The sequence below is a fragment of the Priapulus caudatus genome, unplaced genomic scaffold, assembly GCF_000485595.1.
Source record: "Priapulus caudatus unplaced genomic scaffold, Priapulus_caudatus-5.0.1 Scaffold561, whole genome shotgun sequence".
NCBI lineage: Eukaryota > Metazoa > Priapulida > Priapulimorpha > Priapulimorphida > Priapulidae > Priapulus > Priapulus caudatus.
Genome location: NW_014577622.1, coordinates 161,490 through 162,114, shown reverse-complemented (window position 1 = coordinate 162,114; position 625 = coordinate 161,490).

Below are 625 nucleotides of genomic sequence, written 5' to 3'. Positions count from 1 at the left end.
TGTCCACTCCATGTTGTAACCTATTCTATACTACCAAAGTCGTTGTTTTAGCGCAGCAATAGCAATAATTGGCCAGCTACTACGTTATTTACATAAATGTTGACTGCAGCCATGCACTGAATAAATAATAGCCGCATTCGGGTTCTGTGTGCTATGGCAATTGTTCATTTTCCGTTTGCCTTGTCTTGGTATATCGTCACTTACTGTAGTGCATAATTGGTAGCAGCCTATCTTCTTCAGTCACGTTCGCGCAGTATTGGTTTACGACAGTGACACGCAATCGGTTATTCAAGACAACGCCGTACTTCTTGTCTCTTCTTCTCGTGTGTCTATTCTTGTCTTAAGGGTTTGTTAACGCACTTAGTCACAGCTCGCCGCAACATATATGCATGGCTGCTGATGAATTTTAATCAAGCTTGACAGGCTACTATGTCAAGATCAGAATCAACATGAAAAGCGACACAGGGAGAAAGAGAGGAAACCAGTGGGACGAGACATGGGAAATGATAGTTGGAAAGAGGTGGAGAGAATATATGAAGCGTGGAGGAATGAGGGAGAGAGATTTGCAGAGAAAGAGGGAAAGAGGAGGAAGAGAGAGAGAGAGAGAGAGAGAGAGAGAGAGAGA